At 35.5% G+C, this 21,107-nt stretch overlaps 2 pseudogenes; one reads left to right on the forward strand and one right to left on the reverse strand.

Moving 5' to 3' along the window:
- The first annotated feature begins 477 nt into the window (after positions 1 to 477).
- Positions 478 to 6,305, forward strand: LOC129870294 (ABC transporter G family member 22-like; annotated as a pseudogene).
- Positions 6,306 to 6,961: 656 nt separating this feature from the next.
- On the reverse strand, positions 6,962 to 20,463 carry LOC129869974 (DExH-box ATP-dependent RNA helicase DExH3-like; annotated as a pseudogene).
- Positions 20,464 to 21,107: the final 644 nt, after the last annotated feature.

Genomic DNA, 21,107 nt, shown 5'->3' on the forward strand with positions numbered 1-21,107 from the left:
TTTTGACTTGATGATGACATAACTCAAGAAATACATCGTATGCAGAATTTTTTTGTCTCGATGATGACGTAACTCAAGAAACAAATATATAATTTTGTAACAAAACGGACAATAGAAAAATAAATTAATTAAAACAGCCAACAAAATTCTTTTATGTACTCACAAGTCACATGCAATATCTGACAAATTAAATCCAGAGGTCAGAAAGTACAACAAATTTATTTGAAGAAAAAGAAAAACGTTTTTGCAAAAGCACTGATATTTTCCCATACAAACACTATAATAATGAAAAGCACTTTTCATATTAATTTATTATGGTTATTAAAAAAAAGTAAAATTTTAGGAATCCCGTGAGGAGCTAATTATATTCTATTTTTATTCTTTTTTAATTTATAAAAATTTCTTAAAGTTGATAGAATTCGGATATATTTTAAAATGTTCTGATATATCATGTCCCCATTAGATTCAAGCAGAATTCAAGCAGAACCTACTTTACCAATATACCTCAAGGTGTGAACCTAATCTCAAAATGCAGGCTGTCATCATAGAATTCACAAATAAAATTTCTTGAATTTTTGGTTTCAGGGCTATATAGACGGAAGAGTGGTCAGTTGAATGTTCTTTGCTTAAAGTTTATAGTAATGTGTATATATAGGTCAAATAATGACTAAAAAAAATTGGAATTAGTTTCAAACTTTGTCACTAATCCTTTTTAGTGTCGAGCTTTGTTGTTTAGCTACAGTATTTGTCCGTCGCCGCTAATATATGTTTTCTTAGTGTCGTATATTACTGTGAAAATCCTTAGTGAAATTTCTAACATCGCCTGTTGCACATACGAATTGATCAGGTACTACTATGTATTTGAACAGGCAAAGGAGGGAGGTTAATGTTACGAAACGACCCTCTGAACATTTGGCAAATTATAGATGATATATCAGGTTCAGTCTTGTACAGAATCTCATTTCATGTGGTATTTTTGTACAAGACTTTCCCTCCCCCTTAATTTAACAAAGCGATCAACAACACACTTGAACTATACTTTTTCACGAGTTTCACATCCGAACTATCAGTTCTTCCCTTTTACTACATGAACTATCACCATCTATGTATTAAAACACACTTCAACTATGAGTTGTTCCCTTTTCCACACTGAATGATGGTAAATAGTTCAGGTAGAAAAAAGAAACAACAGATAGTTGAGTGTGTTTTAATACATCATCAATAGGAAAAGGTAAGAACTGATAGTTGGAGTGTGAAACTTGCGAAAAAACGATAGTTCAGGTGTGCTTTTGATCATTAACTCTTTAACAAACAACAACACTAGAAAAAGTGTTAAATGTAGTACAGTATGCAGTTATTTTAAAATCTTGGATCCGCCACTGCTCACAAGGTACTTACGCGAGGGCGTAAATTTGTTATTAGGAGTTACTTTTAAAAATCTTATTCAGTTGTTTGAACTTAATTGTCAAGTTACATTTTTTGTTAATTACTTTTGACAAAAATTGTGCAGTTTACTGAGGTATGTTATAAGGTGGTTATCAAAGGAGTAACATCAACAAGAGAAAAGGAAATTTTGACAGGAATCAGTGGCTCTGTTGATCCAGGGGAAGTTTTGGCCATGATGGTACCTTCCGGTAGCAGAAAGACGACGCTGCTCAGCCTGCTTGGAGGAAGGGTGAAAGAGCCAATAGGAGGATCAATCACTTACAATGAACAACCATATTCAAAGCATTTAAAGAGCAGGTGAGATCACACTCTGGAATTCACCAAGCGGTTGTTATGTTGCTCAGACTCTTCAAAAATGTCGACTGGTATTGGATCCTCCAGAAGTAGTGCATTTTTAGAGGATCCAATATAGGCCCTACAACATTTTTTGGAGAGCCTGAGTAACAGAGACCACATTCACCAAACGGTTATGTTGCTTGAACTCTTGAAAAACGTTGACGGGTGCTTGTCGTATGCTCCAGAACTAGTGCATTTTTTGGAGAGTCTGAGAAACATAGCCAATATTCATCAAGAGGCTATGTTGCTCGAACTCTTTGAAAAATGTCAGAGAGGTATCTGTTCGATCCTCTAGAAATTGTGCATTTTTGAAGGATCCGACAGATTTTCTTTAACTAGAATCTAACATATGAATGTGAAAACTTTGGCAGGATAGGATTTGTGACTCAAGATGACATACTATTCCTCACTTGACAGTGAGAGAAACATTAACGTATGCAGCACGCCTACGACTACCAAAGAAATTGACAAAGGAGGAGGAAAAAAAACGAGCCATCGATGTGATATACGAGCTAGGACTGGAGAGGTATTGTTTCTATACTTGACAATTTGTGAAATAATCTTCGTGTGAACAGACGTGGAGCCAGCCATTTGAGTTAGTTCTGAATTCTAAAAAAATGCAGCTTACTGGATTCAGGATAAATTATTTATACATATTAAGTGAATTTCCGCGCATGCATTTCATTTTGTGAAAGTTGAATGAGGAATCTGATGTTTCCACAGATGCCAAGATACAATGATCGGTGGCTCCTTCGTTCGTGGAGTATCAGGAGGAGAAAGAAAGCGAGTCTGTATTGGAAATGAGATCATAATCAACCCTTCCTTTCCTCGATGAACCTACATCCGGTTTGGATTCTACAACAGCTTTAAGGACAGTAGAGATATTACACGATATCGCTGTGGTAAAATTTTCTCTCTGTTTTATCCAGGATTTCGTCATAGCACGAGTCATGTAACTTTACAATTCTGTGATTATAGGCTGGAAAGACGGTGATCACAACGATCCATCAACCGTCTAGTACTCTAGTAGACTTTTCCACAAGTTTGATAAGTTGATTCTACTTGGCAAAGGGAGTTTGCTTTATTTTGGGAAGGCATCTGAGACAATGGACTATTTTTCAACTATTAGATGTACACCTTTGATATCAATGAATCCAGCAGAATTCCTGCTGGATCTTGCAAACGGAAACTTAAACGATGTTTCCGTTCCATCAGAGTTGGAGGACAAAGTACAGATTGGGAATTCAGATACTGAAACAAGGAATGGAAAGCCATCACCTACAGTTGTGCATGAGGTGAATAAATTCTACTACTCCCTCTGTTTTAATTTGTTTATCTTACTTTCCTTTCTAGTACATTTCAAAAAGAACGTCTCTTTCCTTTTAGGGAAACTCTTTAATTCTAACTTTCTACATTACATGTCTAAGACCTCAAGATTAAAGAGCATTTTGGTACATTCTATACATTTGTAGTTTAAAACCACGAGATTCAAAAGTCTTCTTTACTTTCTTAAACGTTGTGCTTAGTCAAAACAAACCAAACAAATTAAAACGGAGGGAGTAACATTTATTATGCATAACCAAAAGAGAAAAAACCCTTCAAGCAATGACTTAGCATTAATCTAATTTTTTTGTTCTGTTTGTTTTAACTTTTTGACTTTTTCGACTTTTATGTTGCTCGGACTCTTCAAAGAAAATGTCTACTATGTGTGTCAAATCCTCCAAAAGTAGTGCGTTTTTTGAGGATCTGTTACGAGTGCAGCAGCATTTCTGAATAATCCGAGCGACATGCTTTTTCCATCCTCAAGGACTTAAGTTCTTTAATCATTTCAGAGAGAAAACCTCAAACTATCACTTAGCATAAATCTTTTTTTTTTTATCCGTTCCTTATAACTATCTGAGTTTTTTGAGCCTTATGTTGTTTGAACTCTTCAAAAATGTCGACAGATGCGCGTCAGATCCTCCAAAAAGTAGTGCATTTATGGAGTATCCGACACGGGTGTAATAACATTTTTGGAGAGTCGTTTACATATAGAAACTCAAACCAGTAGATCACCTCTGTGTCTTGGAATTAGATCTATAATAACCAATTAACACCAACTAGCCATAGAAAGAACTCAATTATTTTTCAAAAGTTATATCCAACACCAAATGTGCTTCAGTCCCAAACAAGTTGGGGTCGACTATATGAATTCTCACTATATTTTCTTTTCGATTTTTTCCTAAACAGTATCTAGTGGAAGCATACGAGACACGAGTAGCTGAGAGTGAAAAAAAGAAACTTATGGCTCCCATGATGATTGATGAGGACTTGAAGTCTAAAGTAGTTGCCTCAAAGAGAGAATGGAGAGCAAGTTGGTGTGAACAGTACTCCATATTGTTCTGGAGAGGACTTAAAGAACGACGCCACGATTACTTTAGTTGGTTGAGAATCACTCAAGTTGTTGCAACTGCAGTTATCTTAGGCATGCTCTGGTGTCAATCTGGTGGTGATAGTCCTAAACAAATGCAAGAACAGGTATTTGACATACATATACAGAGTATAATTCTCCAATGAATGGTGTTCAACTGACCATCCGTCAGCATTACATAGCTATGCCTGATCAAATCATTTGAAATTAGTTTCCTAAATGAAACAAAGATAAAATATCAAATGTGATTAAAACGTTATACACTTTCTGTATAATTTTCCGACAAAGGGTGTTCAACTGACCATCCTTTAGTATATGGTTCTAAAGAAGCTAACTGAAGCGTTTACGGAACCTTTATAATAATGCACTAGTAGCACATTTGCAACCAATTCTCAGAACTGTGAAACTTCATTGCAGTCAGGGCTTCTGTTCTTCATTGCGGTGTTCTGGGGATTTTTTCCAGTTTTCACAGCAATCTTCACATTTCCGCAAGAAAGGGAAATGTTGAACAAGGAAATATCTGCTGATATGTACAGATTAAGCGCGTATTTTTTGGCGCGAACCACCAGTGACATCCCCTTGGATCTTATACTGCCAATACTCTTTATCTTAGTAGTATATTTCATGGCAGGCTTGACACATGATGTTTCTGCCTTTTTCCTTAACCGTCCTCACGACTTTCCTCTGCATTGTAGCAGCTCAGGTATTCCATTTTTTTCAATTCTCGCGGAACTTTTAACTCCCCTGCATTGGTAGTTTGAATAATAATCATCACTTAATGCATTGTTTCCAGGGATTAGGACTAGCAATAGGAGCTACACTAATGGATTTAAAGAAGGCAACAACTTTGGCATCTGTAACAGTAATGACATTCATGTTAGCTGGTGGATATTTCGTAAAGGTAACAATGCAGTATCCAAATTTATTCATAGTATTAACTTTATTCGTATATTTTCTTGCTTTTGATATTTGTTACCTTCTGTTGTTTATTGTGTTGCAGATACTGCACTATGTTGTTGTTGTTGTTCCTTGTCTGGATGTTATGTACTGCTTTCCTTATCCGTTGTCATTATTTTTCCCAACTGTCATATTCCCTGCAAGGGCGGAGCTATCCAAACCCCATTTGATGGAAAATTACACGGTTTATACATGGTTAAAATTATATTTTATGTATATATAGTAGATGTTGAACTCCTTCAACTTTTTTCGTGTGTTTACTTCTTCATATTTTTGAATTCCCTTATTAAAAGTTCTGGCTCCGACTCTAGAGCTGAGCATCTTTTGGAAACAACCTTTTTACCTCCACGAGTTAAGAGTAAGGTCTGCCTACATCCTACTTTTCCTAGACCTGAGATTACACTGGGTATGTTGTTGTAAAAGCAATAGTTGTTGATGCTTTCTACTTTTGGAAAAGCTATCATGCCTCAAGATTGATTACATGAATGTTTTATAAAAGTAATACATGCACAGTCATAGTTATATGGTTAGATATGTTTACCTGGTTTGCTCGATACAAGTTAAGACATCGAGTGTTGGTCAAGTATCTTCTCAGAATTGGAACGTAAACAAAAGCATTTCCTCCTTTACCCTGGCTTCATATTAGTCCAATTGCTGATACATGGTTTTGAATTCTGCAGGAAGTACCGGTATTCATATCATGGTTAAGGTACTTATCATATAACTATCAAACGTACAAACTCCTACTAAAAGTTCAATACAAGGAGAAAAATGACTGGGTGGACGGGATCAAAGTAGGCAATGGTGTAAAGGAAGCAAGTACATTACTAGCTATGGTGTTTGGCTATCGGATTCTGGCATACATATCTTTACGGAGAATGAAGCTTCACTCAGTGGCTTAGATGATCGAATGATGGTTCAATTTTAAAGAAAATAAAGAACTAGTACTATTGCAGCTTACACTACTGATTGTTATAAAGATAAGAGACTCTGATTCAGCTGATATAAGTTGCAGCTAGCACAAGGAAAGAAGATTTTATTGTAAATTTTTAATGTATTATAAACTTAGAAGTAGAAATGAAATGTATGTTAAGTGTTCAACAAAGATGTTGAGATGGAGATCTCATTCATGATCTACTCCTTGAGAATTTTTGGTTTCAAAGTGTAGCTTTTCATGTTTGCAACAAGTTTCTCAAGTAAGAACTGCAACCCAAGAGGTTACTAATGGATCTCGGGTTACTAATGGATCGATGGTCTGATTATATGAACCAGGACAATTCTCCCCACACAAGCTAGTTGTTTAGATTGACTTAGACTCAAATGTCATATCTTTACGGTTACATTATATTTATGTGCATGTTGGACCTGAATTAGTTGCACATTTATGCAGAAGAGAGACTACATGATACTAGAAATACTCTTTAAGAACATTAGCAAAAGAATTAATCATACATAACACAAGAGTATCAAATGGTTTAAAAAAAAAAAAACTAAGGGTGTGTGTGTATGTAAAAGAATTTTAATTTCCTCATGTTTGGTCAAAGCTTAACTTCAAGCACCACATGTCTGAAGTTGTCCAGGAGCAGGTAGGCATCAAAAAATAAAAATAAAAATATGAGTACAGATTAAATAGCACTGTCCAAATAGAGTACCCGTGATTTTTTTTTATGAGCAACCCAAATTTCAAGCTTTTATCCAGAACATGATATCAAAAAAGTGTAGTTCCATAACATCTATGTAATTATAAGTTCATTTATCCATAAATGGACATAATATATGCATAGGCTGAATAGATAAGTTAACCCCTAGACCTTGAGGCCAAATTCCTGTGACATAAATATAATACAACCAAACACATATTAAACCCAACTAACTGAACAAGTTCTGAGTACAACTGGTTAATTTTGCATTAGTGTGCTGCTCAAATAATGACTAATTCATATGCAGCTGAAAATCTATAGTTTAAGTTACAACAATAAAATATGCTAGTGCATAAAGTAACAACGATCGAACAAGCTAATGTACAATAAAACCTAATTAGAAACCACATAATGTTATAGGCTTCTTCAGGTACTCTGCCCAAGTTTGATATGAGCGAATATTTACCTCGTCCATCAATATTTTTTCTTCCTCCAAATACCTTCTCTTTGTTACAGCAAGAAACTCTGTCGAGGGAGAGAAGCAACATGCTCGAGCCATAATCTATGATCTGCTATGGAATGTAGAATCTTTAAGAGACTGCTCAATTCATATTCAAGATAAGCTGTTGAAACCCTCTCCTTGTAAAACTGTAGAAAATGTAAGTTCAGCTAAAGTCGCTTTCTTGTGGATAGCTCTGGGGTTGCGCAGAGCCGCAGAAGCATGACACTTTTACTGTATACGCAAAGAACAAGCCGTGGTGATTAAACAAAAATGGTTGCAGGATCCCTGTTAGTTGCAACTTAGATGACCTAGCATTTATGACACTTCAAAGAACAGAACCTCACAGCTCCCTATTTTTGCAATCTGGTCAACTGTTCTAGTTTATTAATGCAGCCATCTGGTGAAAATCCATGGCCCTACTTTGCGCTTATGTACACTTACTTTTTTATGAGCCTAAGCTGAATCTGATACCTGTAAACCAGGGCCAAAACTGGCACCACCATTATCAGATCTTGGCTTATTTGGTCATCCAAAAGTGATAAGAGTCTGAAGGTTGATCAACTGGAAGCTTCAAGCTTGTCTTCTAGTGGTCCACACTATCAACTATTAAAAATATCTGGTGTCCACAACCTCACCGACGCTTTGATCTCCTGCGTTTACCAAGAAGTTTCTGCATGTTATCGGTGACATCAGGAGGAGATTTATCATCTTCATCATGATTCTTTTCAGATGTTTGAGTTAACCATGCTAGTGCCTCTATTGCAGCATCCTTTTCTGCAAGAGCTTTGTTTCTCTTCGGTTTACCTACAAATTGCATTCCCTTGAACTCTGCAAGTGCCCTAAATTCATTTGTTTTTAGATGCTTTGTTTTGTACTTGGGAGGGGAGTGACCGGCCCTCATAAGTAGGGTTTGCAACAAACTCTTTGGGTTTGTCCCGTCCCTTGTAAATCTATCAGTGTCCTTAGAATCTTTAGGCTTCTTGTTTTCACGACCAAACACAAACCTGCCCTCAGACTGATCTCCTGAACCAGTTCCTGAACAGCAAGCATAAGGTCTTTGCCTTCCTTGTGGATGTCTAACTCAGGATCTTGAAGCTGCATCATACAAGAACCGGTGTAACTCTTTCTATTTTTTGATAAATCATCCAAAACCCAGTAAATTAACAAATAAATAGGAAATTATTTAAAATAAATTAACAACCAATGAATGACAGAACATAAATTAATACGATTAGTCGTTTTATCTTCAGCACAAAAAAATTCAAAACCCCAGGGTATTATTTAAAAAACAAAATTGGCTGGGCAGAGAGGAAATTCCTCCAGCAATATTCGTTGGCAGAGAGGAAATTCCTCCAGCAATATTCGTAGGCAGAACCTTCCCTTTCAGCATCTTTCCATCCTTCATATGCACGGACAAGCGCCATATGATCACCTATAGTCCTTGGCTGAGAATCTGGACTTTGCTGTCCCTGCTAACTGCAAAATGGGAGTTGATCAATATTGGTGAACAAGCTTTACTAGAACCAAAACAACATTATCTAGTGCAGTGTTATACTGTGCTAGCTGCTCGATGCTAGCTAGAGTTGAAAATGAGGAGAAGAATAAGATGGGAATAAGCCAAGTTAGTATGTTCTTCAAATGTATTGAACCCTGCATGAGGCCATCTATCACTGGGGGAAATGAAGTTGACAGGTCTCCCAAATTAGTTATATGGTGTATACTGGAAGGTATTTAAGAGATACAAGCACTGCAAAATTTTCTCTGTTCAGTACAAGAATTGATAAGATATCGAATTTCTTTCTACAAAACTTTTTTGTCCATAACCCAGTGTTATCTTAATGTGAGATTTGGATGTTGATAAAAAAAAATACTTATTTATCAAAAGAACAGAAAACCAAAAAGGATTTTGATCGAACCTAGTTTCCTTTGTTTTCCTCTATGAATAAGGGAGAGTAACCTTTTTTTTTTAAAAGTTCCCACCTTGATCAGGCATAAATACATGGATTTTCTATCCGTCTTCTTATTCCTTCTTCCTTTAAATATTTTGTGTTCATCTAGGCAAAGCCACATCAATGTCTAACTGCTAAATGAGAAATACACCTTGGATATAACAAATAGTACTCCTTCAACCTAAAACTCTTACAACTTCTCAAAAAATGCACTTCAAGTGGCAAAAGTTAAATCATTTATAACATTCTTTGTTTCAGGATAACTTCCTCTTATAACTCTGGGTTATTTAAATCGGCAAAGTGGTATAGCTATCCATTGAGCAAACATGGAAGAAGCAGGGACGCACAATCTTGAAGTGATGGAACATTAAGGACATGAACTAAAAAAAAGAATGTATAACAAAGCGAAAGTAGAATAATACCAACTAGTAGTAAATGAAATTTAAAGGAGGCGAGGCTAGTGGCGCAAATTGCTTTCTACTTACATCTTTTTTATCTTGAGGCAATAGAAATGGATCCCGTACACTAAGACCAGCCACTACAGTCAAAACAGGATCAAAGCATCGGAAAATAGCACCCATAATGAGCATTTTCCCAAGCTTGGGATCCACAGGGAGGATTGCTAAAAATTTACCTGGTTGTAAAGAAATGACGAAGATATAACTTATAAACCTCAGAATAAAGGTCATAAACATAACTAGTCAAAAAATATATCATAGAAGCGATACATTTTCATGAAACAGATTATTTTTCCCCTCAAAAAAATACATACCTAGATATGTAAGATTCTCATTTTCATCTAATGCACCAATCATCTTCAAAAACTGAATAGCATTTTGCACCTGCAGTACATGGACATTGTAATTTCAATCATACTAGGAAACTAAGAAGCAACACACTATTCTAAATGGCATGTGTATAGCTGGACCGGACACCACAGTCATTAAAAAAAGGTGTATAGCATCATTTGATCTTGTAAGCCTATTAAGGTCCAATGGCCAAGCCAAGTGAAAATCAAGTTCATGTCCATATCAAACATACATTGGAGCATAATTGGATTAAAAGACAATCAAATTTAACTCAACATTGGCCAAGTCCAGAAAAGTTGATTTTCCAGATGTTGTGCATCACACCCAGCACACTCATAAGAGATCCAGAGAACCGGAAGAAGTTCTGCGACTGCCCACAACCCTGGTTTCTAGGGGACGTGTCTCAACTTCAGAGAGCACCAATTAAAACCTCTGCTAATGTAGGCGGAGAATTCTTTCTCATTACAGACACATGAGAAACCTCAGAGAGGTCTATTATGTGCGGTGAAGATATGCTGTCGCATCTCAACCACATGCCACATCAACAATTATAGTCTAGAACATGCAGGCGAGCGCATGGATGCCGGTTGGGAAGAGAACTATTCCAAATAAAGTTGGAAATTTAAGAAGTGTTGCCAAAAGGCGCACTTAAGCTCTGAAGCAAGGCTCAAAACATGTTGAGCGCTTCACCTGCTTAATGTGCGCTTTAGTGTTGTCATCAAGGCTCTAAAACTTACTTTTCCTTGCCAGTGAGTGTTCCTGAAGAGGCTACACTAAACAATTGATATTTCACTTTACCATTACTTTTTTCCAATTTCGTTGTCCATATTGTTATTTGTGCTTATAATTATTAGTGCCGACGGCCTATCGAAAATAGCCACTCTACCTCTCAACTTACGGGTAAGGTCACGTATACTTTACCCTCCCCGAACCCCACTTATGGGATTGCACTGGGTATTTGTTTGATTATCTGGGGCTACGCAACCATGTTGTTAGGTGTTCCAAGAAACTTATGGATTGGGTCCGGAGCTCCTTCCCTTTTCTCTTATCTGTTAACTTTAGTCTTAACTGAATAAAGTAATTTTTAACCATTAAGTGCTGAAAAAGACTTCCGAAGTGATGGAGCTTATTTTATAAAATATAAATAAGCAATTACTCCCATCGTTCCATTTTATGTGAAGGTGTTCAACTGACACACAAATGATACAAAGTACCAAACTTATCCTTTTAAACGAGTGGCGGTGAGAGTTCCACATGTCTTTTTCTCTACTCATAAAAGAATGAACTGTTATATAAAGTGGATCCAAACACGTCATGTCATCATGGGTAAAATGGCAATACTAACATCTGTATCTAAAAAGAGAAAGGTATCATCCTTTTTTGAATAGACTAAAAACGAGTGCGTCAAATCATAACATGGGACAGCGAGCACACATGTTTGAATAGAAGTTCTGAATCTTGAAAATAAGCAGTTGATTAAGCACTTTTTTCTATTAAAAATACCTAGATGCCCTTAAAGTTTTTAACACAAAAATAATAGCTGATTATGACAAGATTTTTAACCTCAAGTTAATTCAAAAACAAATTAATTTCTCTCTATTCACATTAAGTTCTAAATTGATTAGATAAGATTATTTTATTAAATACAAATTATTGTTTTAAATAACATATAATAATTAAGAATTTGACTAAACTTCGCAAGTAAAACACTTAAATAGTGCAATTTTTATTTATTTATTTATTTTAAAAAAGGAAAAGAAACAAGAATGGAGAGGTAGAGATGGAAAGTCAACAGCACTGAAAAGAAGGAAAAGAAACGAGAGTGAGGGCTTTTGCTGTAGTGAAAGGTATTTTGGCAATTATCAGCAATATACCCAGACAATTACATCCAAGCTTAAAAACGTAAAAGTTGTCAATGCAGGTATAAGTGTGGCGTTAGAGAATTCCTAGCTTAGAAACCCCTAATTTGTCCAGAAGTATTAAAATGAAAGAGGACAAAATGGAGTGGAATGGAAATTGAGGATTCAGATCCTAAGATGTCCAACCCAACTAGTTTGGATTGAAGCAAAGTTATTATTATTGCTACAAACATAAAAGTTATTATTGAAGAGCATAAGAAACATAGAATAAGCATCCAGAGAGGAACCACTTACAGCCAATGATTCTGGAGGCTGAAGAGCAGCTGATAGGAATTCAGCAATACTTCCAACCTGCAAACTCTTTATTTGCAAGCAAAGAGAATTCAAAGGAGTTCTCAGGAGTTCGGGTAGTTGATATTCAGCAAAAGCTTCATACACACATCGTGGATACAAATGGTAGCACTCGCCTGGTTGGACACGGCCAGCCCTACCCCTTCTCTGCAACATGAGATATATGACAGCTCCATAAACAAACAAGGACAAGAACATCCAACATAACATCAAAATCTGACTCAAAGATAACAGTGAGAAGAATTCGCATTTCTATCATCAGATATTCAAAATAAATTGAACAGATGTTACTGCAAGGCAATGCACAACCTAGTATTTTATCAGCTAATCAAATTACAAAGTAGCTGATAAGGCATGTGAAAAGGCACATCTTACTTTTTCAACAATAACATTTCATGTCAACACAGGACAATGGGTCTCAGATAACATGTAACTTTCAAACAGAGTAATATTTTTACTAAGAAAAGACATGATGGGCTCCCTCCTGTGTGTTTATAAAACAAGTAGAAATCAAAAATATAATAAAAGTACAAGGTTCAGCTGGATCCTCAGACTCAGTTGACAGAAAATGATTTTTAACAGCATATAAAGCTACCAAGAAAATCATCCAAAGCAATCCAAAAACAAAATGTTATTAATTTATTTTTTGATCGGGTAATGTTATCATGTTTTTTAAGTAACATCTAAGCACAGAACTTTTTCATATTACTTATGAGGGGGAGAAGTTGTTCATTCTCTCTAGTATTTTGCATGAAAAAAGACGATAAAAGAAAATCGAATTACATAAGGAAAGTTTAGGCTGAATTAAAAAAGATGCTGTTGATTCAAGGAACTTACTTGTCTTGCAGAAGCTTGTGAAATCCATGAAGGTAATAAGCATGGAGTATTATTTAGCGCATCATAAGTCGTCTCCTTCGCTTTTCCACAGTCCACCAAAAAGACCACATCATTTATAGTAATACTTGCCTCGGCCATATTTGTTGCAAGTACTATTTTACGTACATTCTGAGGTGGCTTCTCAAATATGAGTTTCTGCAGATTACAATTTAAGTTTGTCAAAACATCATATGGCCAATGAAAGGAAAGTACACTTCTAGTAATAATACATCTGAACTGATAGTAAAAACATAGATATCCCATTGCAATTAAAAGGATAATTTCCTACTAAAACAAGGAGTATGAAATGCAACTTCCTTTTTTAACAATGATCAGCGTTTACGCAGTGACTGGGACAGACAATTTTCTTAGTTTCCTAGTGGTGTAAGGCAGTAGGCATTTTCCAGCACAACGCCCTTATATTACTTGGTTAGCGGTGGCATAGGCGGTTGTGGGTGTAGATAGGAGATGGTCTTGGTAAATGGTTGTTGATGGAGGCGACTGATAATGACTGGGTGAATGATGCATTATATAGCGGTGACTAATAGTGGTAGTTGCTGTGATAATGGTGGTTGGTGGTGATAATTGAAAATGGTGGCTAGTAACAACTGATTGTAGGGATTGACAATGGTGGTGGTTGGTGGTAGATGATAATGGAGGGAAGCAACTTGAATAGTTGGCAATGGTAGGTGATGGACGTAGCGATGAATGGATGGAATTGAAGAACTGTCATCTTCGTAACTTGAACAGACATCTTAATGATACTAAAACTATGCTATAAATTATAATCATTCAGATCTATTCAGTTCCATTAATTGGTTGTAAAAGGGAAAAGACACACACACCTAATGATTAAAATTCAGACCTAAAAAATAAACGAACTTAATGAATGAGACCTGAATGATTAAGACCTTCATTAAGTGCAAACAAATGAGGCCTCAGTAATCCATTTGTCAGCGGAAAATTCATGAAATTAACTCACGACCAAAATAAAACATAACAAGACATTGGCCCCATGTTAACCATCCATCTTTGACTCAGCGTAATTATCAGGAGTGTTGTAAAGAAAGCCCATGTTTAAGCATCTTGATGTAAAGAAAGAACTTAGTTATATAGTAAAAAAAGTGAACCGTACCTTTTGCTAAGAACTTAGTTATATAGTAAAAAAGGTGAACTGTACCTTTTGCTTGAAAAAATTATCAAAACTGTTGAAATGTGTATATATCATATAACACAGGGAACACCTAGAGGACAGCATTTTTTTTGAGTTTTTGGGAAAGAGAGGAGAAAAATATTGGCAGACAAGTGAAAGAAGTGAGTTCATAGGTAACTTTGTTATAATTTGTACAACTTCTTTTACAATCTCTTGTGAAAGACTGAAAAAGTGACACCTCACTAGAACAGATCCTAATACAGTAATTACACGAACCAACATTACGAAAATGAAGGAGATATGCTGTATACATTCAAACTATGTTTGCTCAGACTCTGCAAAAATGTTGCCGCATATGTGTCGGATCCTCCAAAAATGCACTACTTTTGGAGGATCCGACAAGTACCAGGAGACATTTTTGAAGAGTCTGAGCAAGATAGCGTTCAAAGAAAAGCAGAAACAACTGCAAAACCCAAAGAGGGATCAAAATGAGAGAGAGCAGTATTACCTTCTCAGAGGTAGCCATAGAACCATGACAAGTGAGCACCAACACCCTATTTGGGTCACCCAAGAGGGATGTGCTTTAAGTTGATCTCTTAAACAACTAATATCTTCCCAACCAGTCATAAATACTAATACAGCACCTGGACGTTCTTTCCGACATATATGGCACAAAACTGCCTCAATAAGATTGAATCCAATACAATCAGGAGCCCAGCATGCTAGTGAATCACGTGCCCTTGGACTATAATTCTCGAAGTTTGATTTGTCTACAGCATCCTGTCATATAGTAGTACATCATTCATACAACATTAGTACTGTACCTTCTCCTGCAGTACCAGCAATATGACAATATCTTTCTACAGCATCTAACCAACAAGAATAAAACTACTTAAGAAAGAAAGAACACGATGGGAGGAAAATTTGAGATAATACCAACAATGAATATTCTCTATCTTGGGAAATGCGCCCAACAGTCAGTAATTCGTTCTCTCACCGGAACTCACTCCGACAACCCCTTTTTCCAGTGAAAGTTTATGCATTTCTTGACGATTTATGGAGTGGAAAACTTTCTGTACTTTTATATAAAGTAATAAATTACATTAACCAGGCAAAAAATTCGCCTGCATAGAAGAAGTATACCTAAAAAATATAAAATTATACAAACAGAAAACCTTTCTTTCTTTATAATTTTTTTGAAATAGTAAATATCTGTGAGAACAATACCAAATAGGTTACGTAGATAGAATGGTAAGTCTTTTTTGAAAGGCGACATAAGAGAAAAGTATGTTCAAGTGGCACATAATTACACAAAAAGGAGTACTCACTCCTTTTAAATCAAGATTCTATGCATGAAAATTAAGTTGCTTAGATCTCAAATACATGTTGTTTTTCGGATATCCCATAACTTGAACCCATCTTTCCCAACAGGTTATGAATAGGCAACCCTACAATGCAAGTGTAAGACTGAATTAATAAGACCAACCAAATAAGTACAAAATACCAGTATATTAATGCACCACAGAAGTCATGCAAACACATCTGAACACCCACATTATGATATCTGGAATACCTAATGCCTTGACACTTAAATCACAACTAGCACACATGACTGACAGGAAAAAAAAAGATTCAGTAAATTACATAGGAGCAATTTCTTGAAAATGAAAAAACAGTATGCATCTAGTTACTAGTCAAGCTGCACTATTTCTTCTCCCACTTCTCATGAACTTCTAGGGAAAAGGAAAAAGTGCACCCTCAGATGCTTTAGCTGTTCGAATTTCGATTATCTCAACTTAAATTAATCATTTGGAGGCAGAACGGGCGTGAAATAGGGGCTTTTTACAGCAGATGAATCTACCAAATGCCACTCTGTATATGCAGGCACCAAGGAAACCAAGTGACTATTTCAAATTTTGTTAGGTAAAATCCAAAAGATTTTTTCTAACCAGAAGGTGGATTCTCTATCCAGATTAATAAGGAGAAGGTCATCCACCCTATATTGCTCTTAGCTGAGAGCACAGCAGATTGAATGGGTACAGAAATCTTGCAGAACACGAGGCAAAGTCAATTTCGTGAAGTTTTACAGTTATGTTTTAAAGGTCTAGGGAAGAGGTATTAGCTTCCCTCATGGCCTTCACGTGTTAGCATATGAAGAACATATAACTTACATATTCTATCATATTGTTTGATGATCTATGAGGAACACCTGATTCAATATAAGAAACAAGCTCAAACTTCAGTTGAATCACTCTGTCTTCATTTCTAAATTTTGAGATAAAGATCCCCATTAGATGTTCTTAGGTAGAGAAGGACATCAAAAGAAAATGAAAAAACAATCAGAAAACAAGCACCGGAAAAAAAAGAATAGAGCGAAGTAGTAAAATAATAATATGAAGGAAGCTGAAAATCTAACAGAAATGGACGAATGAAGACAATACATAACTAGCAATTATGAAAGTGCCTCATCTCATGTACAGAACACAATTGCAGACAGAATTACAACCTCAACAAGAGCAGTTATCTGATTTTTCTTTTTGCGGGGTGCTAACAGTTTTTGTGTTTTCCACATCTTTTCCTGACCATAATCATCAATTTGGTTGAATGAAGTCAACTTATATCCCGTAATTTCCAGCACATCTTCCAGAAAGTTCTCTCTTACAGGATATGTGAAGCCCTATATCATACAAAATGCAATTAGCCAAAAAGTTAACATAATGTGTCAAATAAGCCAGCAAATCTAAACAGCCTAAAACCCGGTTTAACAAAAACAACACAGAAAGATAAAAGTTGTTCTGGAATGAAAAGTCGACATGTTATGACCTTAATAGATGGTAGTAAAATTTTACATAACAAAACAAAAATGAAAAAGAAATCTCAAGTGAAGTTAGAATTATATAACTATCGCATAATAGACTTAACATTTTGCATATATGCACCTATCTAAAGGCAGAAAACTAGAATGCTCATTCTTTTCAAATCTGCATCGAGAAATCCCGAAAATCAAATATATAGGGGAATCATAGAGTACTGGGCAGAGAAAAAGGGACTACTATCATCTAAACTAGTACACAAACACTAACATCATGTATAATGCTCTAACTGACTGGTGATCCAAGTTGCAGCTTACTGGGATGTGAATCATAGGTGCTCCTCCAAAGTAACTGGAAAATAATTCAGCACTAAGAGTAGCACTCATCAAAATCAATCTCAAATCTGGGCGTCGTGGAAGAAGATCCTTCAACACAATCAACAGGAAATCTGATAAAGAATGAGAAGCAAATGTTCAATGCATTGGAAATGCTTACATAAGAAAACCAAAATCAGAGACCTAATTTGCCAATTCAGCTACCTTCATTCATGCCTCGTTCATGAATTTCATCAACGAAAAAATGGGTTATACCGTCAAGATTGCGGTCACTGAGAAGACGACGAATACCACTCGTACAAAATAGCAAATGTGTATTTTTTCCTTTCACCCCTTCTAATCGTACTTTATAACCAACCTACCAAAAATACTCTGTGAAGAACAGCAACTAACATAAAGAAGCTTCCAAATTCAATCGTAACAAACAAAATTTCAACTTTTATGACAGTCTCATCCAGTGAAAGCTTAACCAAAAGCCCCTAAAAAAAGGATTTAGAGCAGAGAAGAATAGTAGCATACTGAGTCACCAAGAGGTTCTCCCCTTTCTGTAGCCACTCTTTCTGCAACAGCCAAAGCAGATATTCTTCGAGGCTGAGTACAAATGATGCTACAGAATGCTCCACGGCCAGATTCTATTTCTGACTCTAGAATGTACTGTGGCAGTTGAGTGGTCTTACCACATCCTGTCTCGCCAGAAATTACTACCATCTGTTGTAATAATCAAAAGAGACTGAGTTGACATAAAACAAGTAAACACATTACAACCAATTTTCAGTTCCTTGAGTTTCTACTCTGCAGTTCACAAACATCAAGAATCGTCACATGTCCAATAGTTATAAAACTGTGTTTTCTTCACTGTTTATCCCAATGCTAAAATAGATTTATGCACTACGAATATGTCCTAGTCTGTTCCCTGGACATCCTCCAAACACTAGAGAATTCAAAACCAGTTAAAATGTGATCATTTAAACGTTATCAGTGTATAAGCATAATCACTAGATTCTTAAGGGACTTGAGTTTCTTGACTGTGCAAATAGGAGAGCAAAAGCTTAGATGCATTTCAAAATGATCTATAGTTCAAGACCCTTCCAGCATGACCACATCTTTCATGATAACGGTTCAGTGTCAAATTAAAAGAATAAAGAAGGGCATTGACTTGGGCTACATATCTTCCATATGCAATCACCATACATGCTTCCATTGCACAGAGAAAGAATCATAAGTTTATCAGAGTAAGACCTGATTACGTGCAATAGCTTGGAGCAGCCTTTCCTTCTCCTTAAACGCAGGAAGAGATTTCCAGAATTCTAGCATTTTGTTGCCATCAGGAGATTCCTGCGGGAAACAAATCAAATGAGCATTTATACATGGAATATGTATCCAACAAAAGTTTGTGGATGCTGATATTGAAGAAGGGAAAAAAGAATAACGAATGAAACATGGAGTTGAACATACAGAGATAGTTTCATAAACAATAGGTTGTGATTAGATAAAAAGATCCCCATGCAAAAAAAATCTTCTACATTCACCTCAGGACAATAGAATGCTAACTATTGCAGGCAATATGGAGATTTGTTAAAACCATTCTGAGCATAAATATTTTTGTAGAAGGTAAAGTATTTTATAAATTAGAACAGCACATCTCTGTACACTGTAGTAAAAGAATAAACAACAAAGTGTGCCCCGTCTAATCTTGTAGGGATTGTAATGTTTGTAGAACTATTTCAGCTTCATTTACGTGTTCCATCCTACATAAACAAAAACATACAATTAGAGTTTTAACTTGTTGGTGGAGCTCGCAGAATCTTCAAAACATCACCCATTTCTTTTCGTCCAGACAATCCACCAAATACATGCAGGTATAGTATTCCACCACAGTAACTTCCTCTTCCCAAGGCCTTTTCTTTGCTATCACCTCAGCATATTATTTGTTGATCTTGGCATGACCCATTGCAATCCATGTAGAAATCCCTCCAAAAGTCTTTCTCTACTCCCTCAAAAGCTATTAAAGCAGACACAAGGGAAAATAGGATATTCCTCAAGTGTTCAAAGTCTTTATCCACTCCCTCAAAAGCTCTTTTATTCCTCTCTCGCCATATGATCCACATAAGTGCTAGAGGAGCTTATCAAAGAAGAAATACAGTTAACTGTATGTGACCATTGAAGTCATCCCTTACTTCCACACTAACTAAAGGTTTCAAAACTGAAAATTACTCAAAGCTGCTAGCTTTGAGTAAGAACTAAAGCTAAAACTAATATTTCTAATCTCCTTTCCAGTACACTACCCACCCCTAGCTGCTTCTGAAGAAATAGTATTAAAACAACGTTAATTCCCATTTCAATTTTCCAAATTACAAATTGCATTTTAAAACATTAAACATCTAAATCAGAATGTTCTATTATCTAAAAAAAATAGTTAAAACTAAAATTACCGGATGATTTTCATAGTCGCATTCATATTCATCGTCGGAGAATTGCTCTAAAGCTGCTGTTCCAGGGTATCTACAAAACCCACGCAGCTGTCCCGATCCACAAAAAATCGATTCATTGAAGAAATAAACCTTAGCTGTCCCAATCCACAAAAAATCGATTCATTGAAGAAATAAACCTTACTTACATCACTACCGATCAAAATCCGGCGGTGACAAACCGCGAATATCTTCCGATTATGACGAGAAGAGAATAGAGTAGATAGAAGAACCGTAGAACAAGTAGATGTAGAAGACCTCCTTTTCGTGCATGCTAAGAGAAACCCTACTCTCGAATGCATTCTATGTGTTTGATAAAATGAACTTGAAGAATACTATGATCATAGCTATGCTTCAGCTTCTTTTTTTTTCTCTTTAACCTTTTTTTGATAAAAGAAGGTGACAGTTTTCCCCGGGAAAAATGGTAGCTCCGATGGCGGCGAAGGACGGTGGAGCTGCAGTAGCGCCGGTGAGTGAACTCTTGGGAAGCAGAGGAAGATAGCCGATTTTACGACCTTATTTTTAATAATTTGTGGCGTATTATTTTGATAATGTATTATGTTATAATTTTAATAAATATAATATGCCGTTCTCCATTGGTAGATCACATATTAACAATAATGAATTTATGACAATACCATATTTGAATCACTGTTATTCGTTATATTATATATTGTATTGTTAGTTTACATATAATATTTATTTTGATTATTATTTAAATTTTATTATATAATATTGTTTAAATTCTTCGTTAAGTAATAACAAAAAATCATATTTCATGTAATGATCGATTGTGATCCTATTGTTATGTTAATGATTTCTTCTTATTTTATTTTTTACTTATTATTCTTTTATTTTTTATTGTATTTTTTTTATATAGTAATTATACTTTATATTCTACTTTTCTGATTGATTTTCAATTTAAATTATTAGTGTGTGACATTACGTAATGATAAAGAACAATTCAAACCATTCTAGATTTTGAAATCATTAAAACAATGCAGTTCAATTCAATGCATTATGAAATAATAAATAATAACAACAAAATGTAAAAGACACGATCAAAATCGAATTGATCATTACACCAAATAAGACTTTTCATCATTATCAAATAACAAACAAAATAAATATTATATTTGTTATGAATTAACTAACTTGACAATTTTATAAAGGAAGAAGAACAAGAGAATATGTATATAGAAA

This window comes from Solanum dulcamara, chromosome 10 (assembly GCF_947179165.1).
Source record: "Solanum dulcamara chromosome 10, daSolDulc1.2, whole genome shotgun sequence".
NCBI classification, from domain to species: domain Eukaryota; kingdom Viridiplantae; phylum Streptophyta; class Magnoliopsida; order Solanales; family Solanaceae; genus Solanum; species Solanum dulcamara.